At 40.6% G+C, this 13,302-nt stretch overlaps 1 protein-coding gene across 6 annotated transcripts in view; it reads left to right on the forward strand.

The window, feature by feature from the left end:
* FERMT2 (FERM domain containing kindlin 2) overlaps positions 1–13,302 on the forward strand; it is an 86,392-nt gene that overhangs the window by 50,129 nt on the left and 22,961 nt on the right. The window lies entirely within an intron of this gene.

The raw sequence follows: 13,302 nt of genomic DNA on the forward strand, positions 1-13,302 counted from the left end.
GTACTCAGTAGATGTGGAACAGAATTCAGATTAACCTGCCTGTGAAGCATGCATTCTACATTTGAAGTGCTTCTAATCCCAGCTCTTGAGTTCACTGCATTCTTTTCAAAACTCTATGTTCCCTCTGATCTCTTCTGCTCCTCAAAAGTTTTCATAGCTGTAAAAGACACCTCCATCCATAAGACGAATACTAGAAACTTGGGAGTCTCTATACCACCACTGTGTCTCTCACCTGTGTGTCTGTCTCATCAATCATGTGGAAGTTTAAATTTTCTCCTCCAAGGTGTGTGTTTGTGTGTGTGTGTGTGTGCGTGCGCACACACATGTGTGTATGTATATATTCATGTATTATATTTTTTCATATCTTTCCAGCTCTAACTCTCTTATATCCTCCACCACTGTTCTCTCTCCCCTCTTCTGATCAGTAGTCTCCTACCTGGTATCCTTCATTAATTCTTGTTCTTTCCAGTACATGTTCATATAGTAAGCAAGTTTTTGAAATTATCTTTCACCCAAGCAGTAAATAAAGAGTTAAAAGTTTTATATGATAAAACTGCTTTTATGACCCATTTCTTTGCCCAAACAAACCCTAATCACATTCCTTCTACTTTCACTTTTAGTGTTTTACATTTAGTTTCATAATTATAAGTCATGTCCTTCATACTGTTCTTTCTGTGTTTTACCAGTTTTAGATTTTTATTTTCTGTTACTCAGCTTTTAATTTCCCCTTTTATTGTAACAATTATGAATTTTGGCTAAATCAGTATCTATGTTTAGTTTTTATTTGATTTTTTGTTTTTTGCTTTTTGGATCACACCCGGCCATGCTCAGGGGTTACTGATTGGGGAATCATGCAGTGTCAGGTATTGAATCCAAGTTCTTCAGACCAGGAATTTCTGATTGAATTATTTTTTTTTCTTTTTGTGTCACAACCAGCGATGCTCAGAGGTTACTCTTGCACTAGGTAATTTCTCCTGGAGGTGCTCAGGGGACCATATGGGATGACCAGAGGTTGGACCCAGGTTGGCCCCGTGCAAGACAAATGTCTTACCCACTGTACTATCACTCTAGCCCCTAGTTTTTAATTTTTTTATTTAATTTTTTTGTTTTGTTTTGGGGCCACACCCAGCTATGCTCAGGGCTTATCCCTGTATGTTTATATTATTGTGGCAAGACTAATATTTTTAGTTGCTGAACCAGAATGTGTGATTTTATATTTCCTACCTCTTGTGCCTTTATGTTTATTAGTTGCTTGCTTTCAACCTATATATGTGACTTGATTTTCTGCATCATGCTTTCTTGGACAATAATTTGTTCGCTATTCCCTATTTTCTCAGATATTTTCTTGGGCACCTCCATTCTCTTCCCCATTCTGGGGTAAATTCTTCTGGACCAAGTGGTACAGTCATTTTCTTCATCAGTGTCCAAGGAAAATATTTTCTCAGTAGTTTATCTTTTCATTTTCCTCTGTTTATAGTGCCCTTATTTTGGTGAACCTTAGCTTCCAATATTTTTTTCCTATGGTATCAAAAAAGGGTGAATAAAAGGGAAATTTTTGAGATGCTCATATATGAAAATGTTTTATTCTGCTCTTTGATAGAATTGTTAAAAGTTATTTTGAGACCAGAGAGATATGGGCAGGAATCTTGCCTTGCATGCTGCTGCCCTTGGGCACTTCATATGATCCCCTTAGCCCTACCAGTAGCAATCCCTGAAGCCAGGAGTAAGCCTGAGCACCACCAGGTGTGTTCCAAAACCAAACAAAAAATTTTTTTCCCTCAGAATGGAAAGTTCACTTGTGTTTTAGTTGATAGAGTTGCTACTAGAGTCTTTTTATTTATTTTTATTTTTTTTTTAATCACCGTGAGATACAGTTACAAAGCCTTCCTGTTTTGAGTTACAGTCATACAATAATCGATCATCTAACCCTCCATCAGTGCACATCTACCAACAATGTCCCTAGTATTCCCACCCCCATCTCAACTCTCCCCCTGCCTCTATATCAGACAATCTCCCCCATACTCTCTTTTGTGTTGCTTGTTATGAATAGCATAAGATGTCCTGTGGCCACAAGAGTGACCAACCGCATGCTTTGGAATTCTAAAATTTTAGATAATTAGGGTCTGGAGAAATCTCTGCAGGAAGCCACTCTGTTTGGAGATTCTTTTGTATATCTCTGGGTCATGGCCATTAAGGAGCTTAAGTAGCAGCTGGAGGAAGTTTGTGGGCATGACCTCCAGGGTCCCATGGGGAGGGGACAGGGAGAAGGAAGAGAAGGACCAGCCCATCCCCTATCCCTTGAGGCCTGGAGTTTGCCATAACTGAACCCACATACCTGCACTTCTCATTGGGTTCTGGAAGCTGGCAGCCTCTGGGGTTTTTAGGGGACAGGTGGAGGGACAACGCCTGCCCTCATCTGAGGAACCCAGTGAAATTGACCTGACTTAAAGTCTAGAGGCATCTCTGCAGTGAGATGCTAGGTTCAGATTCTTTTGTGTGCCTCTGGATCATGGCCCTTGTATCTATCTATTCCAGAGAAATAAACTACTGGCACGCCCACTTGCCCACAGCCCTAACTGTGGCTTTTGGTCTCTTTCGAGATTTATGGATCTCTGAAATAAGGCCAATAAATGAGCTTGTATAGCTGAGCCGGAGATGGTTTGTGGGTGTGGCTCCCATATACCTAACTTTTGGCCGTTTAATTTCTTGGCAAATCTGGCCCCAAGTTGTTGGGGTCCAGCTAAAGGTACAGTGGCAATTTTGGGGTATCAGGAAGTCTGAAGGCACCATTAGGCTGCTTGATGCACTGCCTGCAGGTACAGGTTAATCTGCTGACAGCACCGTACCCCAGGATATTTGTCTTAATAGTGTTCTTATTTCATGTTATTCCAGTTATTTTTAAAGTAAAATTTTATTGAGGTAGCATTGGTTCATAAGAATACTTAAGTTTCTGGGGGTACAGCAGTATAATTCATCATCTGTATATAATGCATGTATCCACCACCAAAAGTCTAGTCTTCATCTGTCTCTATACATTGAGCCCCTTAGCCATTTCATCATGCTCAGGTCCCCTTTCCTACTAGTAACTACCAGTTTTTCACATCAGTGAAATTATGTAATGTTTGTCTTAATTTCATTGTGCCATTTTACTTATGGTTGTGCAAATGGTAAAATTTCATTCTTGGGAGCTGGAGAGATAGCACAGCGGGTAGGGCGTTTGCTTTGCATGCAGCTGACCCAGGTTTGATTCTCAGCATCCCATATGGTCCCCTAAGCACCTCCAGGAGTAACTGCTGACTGCAGAGCCTCCAGAGTGCAACCCCTGAGCATTGCTGGATGCAACCCAAAAAGAAAAAAAAATTATTCTTTTGTGTGGCTGAGTAGTATTCGAATACATTGTGTGTTTATATGTATATGTGTATCATATAAACACAAATGCACCTAGTACACTACATTCATCCATCCATAGACATTTTATTTTCCTTCCCCTCCTCTCACCTCCTCCTCCCTCCCCACCCCCACTTTCTTTTGGTGTTTGGGCCACACCTGGCAGTGCTCAGGATGTACTCTTGCTTCCTCTCTCAGGGGTCACTCCTGGCAGGGCTTAGGGGATGATATGGGATGCTGTACTATCTCTCTGTGTCCCTTATCTAACTTTTATATTTCTTCTGTTGGACATTTTTATTGTGGCTATCACTTGAGTTTTCATTGTTTTATATTTGTATCTGAATTCCTGTCACCCAGATATTTATTAACACATTTAAGATTTATTTTGTGGACTTACTAAACTGCAACAAAATAATATATAGAACTCTTTCCTGTCTTTGTTAATCATTTCATAGATATCGCTATCTTATTTCTGACAATTATAATTGTTTGTTTTGTTCTTCAGTTTTCTGCATTAATCTGTTTCCAGAAGTTGTTTCTTTTGTGTGTGGAGGGGGAAGCAGGGTGGGGGTTGAGGGGAAGGAGGCACACCTAGTAGCACTCAGGATTTTACTCCAGGCTCTGTGCTTGGTGCTCGGGGAACCATATGTAGTGCCAGGTATCAAACCAGGATCAGCTATAGGCAAGGTAAACACCTTAATACAATCTCTCCGACCCATGTTCTTTTTTTTTCTTCTCATTTGTTTCATTTCAGAAACTATGCAAATTCTCCATTGCTGCCATAGCAAGTTAACATAAACTTAGCAACCTAAAAGCATAAGGAATTTTTTATCTCACATTTTCTGTAGGTTAAAAATACAGACACTAAGTCATTTCGCTTAACATGATACTTCCGTGTAGTACCACTTGTATGTAAATTTCATGATTTCGTCTTTTCTAACAGCTACGTAGTACTCCATTGTGTAGATGTACCAAAGTTTCTTTAACCAGCCATCTGTTCTCGGGCACTCAGGTCTTTTCCAGATTCTGGCGATTGTAAAGAATGCTGCAATGAACAAACAATTGCAGATGTCACTTCGACTATACTTTTTTGCCTCTCTGGGATATATTCCCAGGAGTGGTATTGCTGGGTCAAATGGGAGCTCAATTTCTAATTTTTTGAGGATCATCCATACTGTTTTCCAAAAGGGCTGAACCAGTCTGCATTCCCACCAACAGTGAAGGAGGTTCCCTTTCTCGCCACATCCACGCCAGCACCAGTTGCTTTTGTTCTTGTGGATATGGGCCAGTCTCTGTGGTGTGAAATGATATCTCATTGTGGTTTTGAACTGCATCTCCCTGATGATTAATGATGTGGAGCATTTTCTCACGTGCCTTTTAGCCATTCGGATTTCTTCTTTGTGAAAGTTTCTATTCATTTCATCTCCCCATTTTTTGAAGGGGTTGGATGTTTTCTTTTTGTGGAGTTCAACCATTACTTTGTATATCCTTGATAGACAAAGATTGCATTCATCTGGGGAACATAAAGTAACAAAAAAGGAGACTAACACCCAAGAATGGCCGAGATTAGTGCCAGTAATTTTACTCCATGGCTTGGAGGCCAACCACACATGCTAGGGGAAAAGGGAGCTCAGATAGAGAAGGGAACACCAAATAAAGGTGTTGGGAGGATCCTCCCAGGATGGGAGAAGCATGCTGAAAGTAGACTATAGACCAAACATGATTGTCACCCATTGCCTCTTTTGCAAACCACAACACCCAATAAGAGAGAACAAAAGGGAATGCCCTGCCACAGAGGCAGGGTGGAATGGGGAGGATTGGGGGTGGAAGAGATACTGGGATCCGTGGTGGTGGGAAATGGGCACTGGTGGAGGGATGGGCATTTGATCATTGTATAATTGAAACCCAAGCACAAAATTTGTAAGTCTACAACTGTACCTCATATGTCTCACCAATAAAAAAAAATACAGACACTAGCATAATTCAGCTAGTGAAGACTTCAGCTGGCTCTTCATTTCTCACTCTTCATTTCTCAAGCCAACAACAGCAAGTCTCATCTTTGTTACTCTGCTAATCTGTCTAACCACTTCTCTTAACACTCCTATTTCACCAAAGATGTCCTTGTTTCTTTTGTCTTCCTCTCTGTTTAGATTTCATATGATTACATTGCACCCACCTAAAATCAGTTGATTGGTACCTTAATTCCACTTCCAAAATCTCTTGGAGCACTCCTAGATTAGTGTGTGATAGGGACAGGAAATTCAAGGAACTGTTTCTAGAATTTTGCCTACCACAAAGGTCTTTCTCAATTGTCTGTCATTGTCTATTCATATATTTAAGGATTGGACTCTGCACATACCTACCAGGAAGCTGTGCATTGAATGAGTTTAGATCTCCCTTCTGTAGGCATTTAGACTTGGGGTATCCAAATCCTTTTCCCCAGGGCTGTTCAGTTTCTTTGTACAAGGAATTCTAAAGAGTGCTTGTTGAATGAGGAAAGATGGATGGATGAATGGACAGAAGCAGATGAAATTTACACAACTTGTCTAAAAGGACATAACTTTCAAGTATAAAAGTGAAGATTGGCTGTATCCTTCATAGATCTCTTCTGAACTATAAGAGTTACCTTTTTGTGGGTATTTTGTTTGGGGGCCACACTTGGCAGTAGTGCTTAGGGTTTATTCCTATCTCTGCTTAGGGATCACACAGCACAGAGGGGTATCATTTGTGGTGCCAGGCAACAAACCAGGGTCAGTTGCATGCAAGGCAAACATTAAACTATCCTTAACCACTATACTATTATCCTCCTTAATAACTGTACTGTCACTCTGGTCCCTCAAAAATTATTTTTACTTTAGACACTGTGATTTATAATATGCATGCATAGTTGCAACAACACATCATGCACCACATTGTTCATTCTCCTCTACCATAAAAACTTGTTTTAAAAATAAAATCTGAACATCATTTTACCTGAGAACCCTTCTATGTGCCTTATTTCCATCATTCATTTTTTAAAATAATAGTAGTATTATAGGCTATCTTTACTAGATTTGCTTCTTACTCATTGCCATATAGAATATTCTTCTTTTTGGGTCACACCTGAAGATGTTCAAGGGTTACTCCTGGCTCTGCACTCAGGAATTTCTCCTGGTGGTTCTTGGCCTTATGAGATGCCAGGGATCAAATCTGGGTCCACATGCAAGGCAAATGCCCTCACCTGCTGTACTATTGCTCCAGCCCTAGAATATTATTCTGATATAAAGAGGATCTTTGATTATTGTGTAATTACTCAAAAAAGACTATTATTGAATTATTAAGTTTAACATAAATGTAAGAAGGCATTTTACTGTGGTATGCCCACTTTTTAATGTATTTTTTAGTATAAACCTTGCTTCATTTCTTATGCTCTTCATCAGGCCTATATTTAAATTCTTAAATTATTATAATTTTTTTCCTGATAGAAGACAATTTGCTCGAGCGGGCCCAGTAACGTCTCCATTGGAGACTTTGTTGTTACTGTGTTTGGCATATCGAATACTCTCGGTAGCTTGCCGGGCTCTCCGAGAGGGGCGGAGGAATAGTGAACAAAGAAGTCCTGGAATCTTTTATCAGAAAAGCTAATTCCCCACATGTAAAGGGAAATTGGTTTTCTCTTTTTGTTGTTGAATGAAATAAAAATTTCTCACAGACTTCATGTGCAACTAATGACTTTCCTAGTTTAATTGTTGAACTCTCCTCTCATTGGAGAAATAAGAAGTCACTTCTAATTTATTTTTCCCCTTTTTTTTTTTTGGCCACATCTGGCAGTGCTAGGGCTTACTTCTGGCTCTGTACTCAGAGAATACTCCTTGTGGACTCCAAGGACTATATTGGGTGCTGGAGAAGGAACCCAGATCAGGGGAACACAATACAAATTCTTTATCCACTGTACTAGTTTTAGACCCCTCTCTATTTTCCTTTTCTATCTCCTTTCTTTTCCTTATACTACCAAGTTCTCAAGAAGTTGGAACCAGAATTACAGGATTTTTTCTCAGTTGCAATATATTTCACATACTAGTTATATTGTAGCAATTCAATGGGCTGGAGCCATAGCACAGAGGTAGGGCATTTGCCTTGCACGCGGCCAACCCAACCGACCCAGGTTCAATTCCTCCACCACTCTTGTAGAGCCCGGCAATCTACCGAGAGTATCTCACTGGTATGGCAAAGCCTGGCAAGCTACCCGTGATGTATTCGACATGCCAAACACAGTAACAAGTCTCACAATGGAGATGTTACGGGGCCCGCTCGAGCAAATCGATGAACAACGGGAGGACAGTGACAGTGATTTAATATTTGTGTGTTGGAAGGGAATTATGTCTGTAAGTGTATTTTTTTGTCCATCACTTTATCTTTTGTGAAAAAGCAGCTAAAATTCCTGAACAGTTAAGAGTTTCTGGGAGTGTGTTACAAGCATGTATTTTTACTGCTGTTATTTTTAACTTCATAATCTACTCCCATTGGCAGATTTTATTGAGAGCGCCTTCATCTAGCTATGACTGACCAAAAAGCTAGTTAGCTATGTTTATTCTTATAGTGACATTAATAGCTGGTTTGTGAGCTGGACAGGAAATGACCTAGGACTAAATACCCTGGTGAATCAATCATGTTCAGTGGTTCTCAAGTAGATGAGACATAGCAGAAACATTTGGGATCCTCTTTCAAATTATGTCTTATTTTGCCCTCTTCTAATAAACTTAACTATGACAAATATGATAGAAGCATGGCATTGCTCTCTTGTATGATTCATTTTGTGTCCTTCTATACTTTTAAAATTTTTTTACCATATGCCAGTACATGATTTACTTTTGAACAATGAACGGGTGGAAAGATGACTAATACACTACCCCTTCTAAATACCAAGGCAATGTGGACAATAGCTAAATGTTCAGCAGCCTGGAATTTTCTAGTGCTTTTTTTTCTCCCTGCATGCCGGTGATGGAATTTAAATTCAAGGGTGCACTGAGAATTAAAAGTACAATTTGTAAGTCATTAGGTCTAGGTCTTAGTACATTCAGTCTTATTTGAAAAATCATCTAACTATAAAAAATTTTTTTGCCTGGGTGCCACACCCAGCAGTGTGCTGGCCTTACTCCTGGATCTGCACTCAGGTCTCACTCCTGGTTAGCTCAGGGGACCACATAGGTTACCTGGAATGGAACCCAGGTTGGCCACATGCAAGGCAAGTGCCCTTCCTGATGTACTAGTGCTCAAGCCCTAGAAATGATTTTATTCTCTTAGCAATGACTCGCAAGAGATACCTGAAACCTTTTGAGTTTCTGAATCTAAATAACCATAAGAATTAGTACTGATGTGGGAGTATGGTGCCACCAGCAGGTCAGTCTGTACCTGTGAGGTGAGTGAATCAGCAGCCTGATGGCATCGTCAGACTTCCAGATGCCCCAAAATTGCTCCTGTGCCTTTGGCCAGACCCCAAAATCTTGGGGCAAAGTTTTCCAATAAAGTAAACGGCCAAAGGTTAGGTATGTGGGAAACACACCCACAAACCACCTCCGGCTCAGCTATATAATTGGAGGCAAGGTTTTTCTGGTCTTCCTGATTGAACTGCTTAATGCCCATGATCCTAGAGACTCAGAGACAAATCTCAAAACCCAGCGGCTTTTGGCAAAGATGCGTCCGGTCCCTGCAGTGGGTTACCGGTGCCAGACCACCTCAGGGGGGAAAGGGTGTTGTCCCTCCACCTGCTCCCCCTTGGATGCTTGGTGGCTGCCATCTTCCAGAGGCCATTAGACAGTCAGGTTTGGGCCCACAGTGACAAGACATGTGGAGCCTCACGGGATGGGGGTGGAGCCAGTCCTTTCCTCCCTGTCGCAACAAGACCCTGAGTTGCCACCCATGAATGGCATCTCTGACTCCTGATCAAGCTGCTTAACAGCCATGATCCCAGAGATTCAGAAACAAATCTCAGAACCTAGCAGCTTTTGGCAGAAATGGGTCCGGTTCCTGCAGTAGGTTACTAGCGCTGGGCCACCCCAAGGGAGAAAGGGTGCTGTCCCTCCACCTGCTCCCCCTTGGCAACTCGGTGGCCACCATCCTCCAGAGGTCATTGGACAGTCAGGATTGGGCTCACAGTGATGAGACACAAGGGGCTCATGGGATAGGGGTGGAGCTGACCCTTTCCTCCCCTCCCCAACGAGACCCACAAATGGCCTCTCTGGCTCTCATCAAGCTGCTTAACGGCCATGATCCAAGAGACCCAGGAACAAATCTCGGAACCCAGCAAGTTTTGGCAGAAATCCCTCCAGATTTAATTGTTAAAATTTCAGAATTCCAAAATCGCATGCCCACTACTGTGGCGGCACGACATCATGTTATTCATAACCAGTAATAAAAAAAAATAGTCTACTGTTGCCTTTTTGGCAAATCTGAGTGTTGGTGTAAAATCCCTAATAGTAATGGTGGGTCTGGTATCGAAATATTGAATGTAATCAAAGTAGAAGAACGAGTAATGTAGAAATCATGTGCCCCACAGGTAGGGGGAGGGTGTGGATGGAGGGTATATTGGGGTTTTTGGTGGTGGAAAATGGGCACTGGTGAAGGGATGGGTGTTTCATTGTATGACTGAGCTTTGTAACTGCTCTCATGGTTATTCAATAAATAAAATTATAAAAAAGGGGGAAAAAAGTAAGGTGGAGTTCATGCCAAATTAAATCAGCCTCATCAATTGCTGAATAAATAGCAATACTCCTACATTAAAAAAAAAAAGAGTACTGATGCATCAACCACCCAAATTGTTTCTGAAGCAAGGTGGGTTAACTTCTTTATATGTTGCTATAGGAGCAGAAGAAAACCTTTGAGTTTAAATTGCAGAAAGGGTAAGCATTGCTACTATTAACTTCATTTATTTATTTATTTTTGCTATTTGGGTCACACCCAGCGATGCTCAAGGGTTACTCCTGGCTCTGCACACAGGAATTACTCCTGGTGGTGCTCAGGGGACCATATGGGATGCTGGGAATCGAACCCAGGTCGGCTGCATGCAAGGCAAATGCCCTACCTGCTGTGCTATTGCTCCAGCCCCCACTACTATTAACTTTAATTAAATATTACTGGAAGTTTTCCATCAGCCCCCCCCCTTTTTTTTTGTTTTTTGTTTTTTGTTTTCGGTCACACCCGGCAATACTCAGGTGTTATTTCTGGCTCTGCACTCAGAAATCACTCCTGGCAGGCTCTGGGACCTTCTGAGATGCTGGGGAATCAAACCCAGGTCACCTGTGTGCAAGACAAGCACCCTTCCACTGTACTACTCTTTGGCTTTTCTGTCAGCCTTTTTTACTAGCCTGAAATGGTTGATATCCTGTCACTATATGTTTGTTATTATTTTCTGAAATTTTATTAATAAAATTACCTGATTGCAGTTCCCCTTTTTTAACAGAGGAGAGGGAATATAAATTTTTCTCATTGATTTCTTCTGGTATAAGATTTGAGATAGAGCCATTCATGTTTCTCCCGAAGAGTATGTCCCGTTACATGAGAAGTAATCTCACAGATGAAAATATCACAATTTTTTGTCCATATAGGTTCTTTTAAATTTGGACATATTAATAAAGCTATTAAAATTAGCTTTTTTATGAGTTAGACATGTTTGCCTTTTAAGATACTGCCAAATTATTTTTGTTTTGGGGACACATCTGGTGGTGTTCAGGGCTTACTCTTGGTTCTCCACTCAGAAATCACTCCTGGCAGGCTTGGGGTATCTTATGGGATGCTGGGGATTCAACCCAGGTTGGCCACATGCAAGGCAAGCACCCTACCTGCTCTATATCCTCTAGCCCTAAATGTATTTTTTTAAATTACCTAATTTTATATTCTTGCCAGTTTGTATGAGTTCTAAATCCTCAGCAAAACTGGCTATTAATTAATAGTTATAGAGCACTCTGATGGGTGTATAATGCTGTTGCATGGTTCTAATTTGTATTTTTCTGACTATTAATGATAAACATCTTGTCTCAGTATACTTAGCTATTCTTAAGATCTTTGCTTACCATAATGTGGGGAGAAGGAAGGGGGGAGTAAGGGATGGGGAGAGAGAAGGGGGGAGGAGGGGGAGGAGGGGGGAGGAAGGGAGAGATAAAGAGAGGGAGGGAGGGAAATTGCCTGCCATAGAGGCAGGATAGGGGCGTGGGGGAGTGATAGGAGGGAAGCTGGGGACATTGGTGCTGGGAAATGTACACTGGTGGAGGGATGGGTGTTGGAACACTATATGACTGAAATCTAATCATGAACAGTTTTGTAAGGGTCTCAGTGATTCAATAAAAATTTTTTTTAAAAAAGATCTTTGCTTAATTTTCTCCTAGGAGGTCTGTGATCCACTTAGAATTAATTTTTACTTTTTTCTATATTGTGTTAGGGCTGGAGCAATATAGCACAGCAGATAGGGTGTTTGCCTTGCACGCAGCTGACCCAGGTTTGATTCCTCCTTCTCTCTCGGAGAGCCCGGAAAGCTACTAAGCCCCGAAAGCTACTGAGAGAATCTCGGTTGCATGGCAAAGCTTAGCACCCCGTGGTGTATTCAATATGCTAAAAACAGTAACAACAAGTATCACAATTTGTTGTGAGATGTTACTGGTGCCTGCTCCAGCAAATCCATGAACAATGGGAGGACAGTGCTACAATGCTACATATTGTGTTAGTGCTTTAAAAAGATATCTATGACTCTCATTGTTCAGCACTTTGGAAAGATTTCCTTTTCCCTTCAGAAAAATTGACATTGCGCTTTTGTCCAGAATAATTAACAACCTATATCTGGGTCTATTCTGGTCCCTCTTTTCTGTTACATTCATGTAGATGTCTTATCATGTAGCCAGTAATTGCAGTGTTCCCCCATACTCCTAGAGTGGTAGGGGAAAGGGGGAAAGAGGAATGCATACAAAATCCAGTTACTCTTTTTTTTTGGTGGGGAGGGGGGTCACACCTGGTGATACTCAGGGTTTATCTCTGGCTCTGCACTGAGGAATTACTCTGGGCAGTGCTCAGGGGATCATATGGGATGCTAGGAATCGAACCCATGTTGCCGTGTGCAAGGCAAACACCCTACTCACTGTGCTATCACTCTGGCCCCATTTTTACTCTTTGAAAGATTCCTTTGACTATTTCATGGTCTCATTTTCTTGAAAATTTTATATCCAACTTTTCAAATTTGTATAAAAAAGAAGCTGAAATTTAACCAATTCCATTGAAACCTTAGCTTATCTGAATGGAGACTTAAGTTCTTCATACTTCTTGGAATTTATGGACATGGTATATTATGCATATAATATATAAATATGATATATTCATTTGAATTATCCAGTTCCTTTTATGAGTTTAATATACCTTTGAATTAGACTTCACATAAAAATGAGTAGGGTAAACACAGATATGTGTTTATCTTATTCAAAATAGAAGGGTTTGAATTAATTGAAATTTTAAATAAGAAATCGTATATAAATAAGAATTCTGTTACTTTCTCTATCCTAGTAAATTATTATCTTTCTCCTTGGAGATAACTACGTTTATTAGATAGTTATGAATTCAGAATACTTTGGTAAATTAAAAATTTTTTTTATTGAGGTAGCATTGGTTATAAGAATGTAAACATTTTAGGGACACAATATTAGCACACCATGCTTAATAGATTTTCATCACCATCCATTCGACTCTTTCAGCCACCCTTCACTTCCCTTAGGGAATATATAGGTCTCTAGTCAGAGTCCAACTCTGTTTTTATCAGACATTATCTGTTCCCTTGCTTTGTTACTTCATATGAGATCACCCAACATTTATTTTGCTGAGAAGGATACTCTGGTTCCATCAATGTTATAGCAAAAGGCAAGATTTCATCTTTACTTATACCAAACTAATATCCATTGT

The sequence above is a fragment of the Sorex fumeus genome, unplaced genomic scaffold (assembly GCF_029834395.1).
Source record: "Sorex fumeus unplaced genomic scaffold, SorFum_2.1 ptg000098l, whole genome shotgun sequence".
Classification (NCBI taxonomy): Eukaryota; Metazoa; Chordata; class Mammalia; order Eulipotyphla; family Soricidae; genus Sorex; species Sorex fumeus.